This window comes from Ipomoea triloba, chromosome 16 (genome assembly GCF_003576645.1).
Source record: "Ipomoea triloba cultivar NCNSP0323 chromosome 16, ASM357664v1".
NCBI lineage: Eukaryota > Viridiplantae > Streptophyta > Magnoliopsida > Solanales > Convolvulaceae > Ipomoea > Ipomoea triloba.
In genome coordinates, this window is record NC_044931.1 from 16,123,394 (window position 1) to 16,123,640 (window position 247).

General features: G+C 53.4%; 1 non-coding gene across 1 annotated transcript; it reads left to right on the plus strand.

The window, feature by feature from the left end:
• The first annotated feature begins 68 nt into the window (after positions 1-68).
• On the plus strand, positions 69-187 carry LOC116008176. Its single transcript, XR_004095574.1, has one exon. It is a non-coding gene; the product is annotated as a 5S ribosomal RNA (ribosomal RNA).
• Positions 188-247: the final 60 nt, after the last annotated feature.

The following is a 247-nucleotide window of genomic DNA, read 5'->3' on the forward strand; positions in this document are numbered from 1 at the left end:
TAAACCGCTAAGCGAGAGAAGTTGCGCGGAGAGAGAGGGTCAAGTACATTTTGCGCGCAGTACGTGACGGATGCGATCATACCAGCACTAATGCACCGGATCCCATCAGAACTCCGAAGTCAAGCGTGCTTGGGCGAGAGTAGTACTAGGATGGGTGACCCCCTGGGAAGCCCTCGTGTTGCATCCCCCACCCCCTTTTTAATCTTTCTTTTAAACCGCTGGACCGCTCGCTAAGGGTACTATCCTT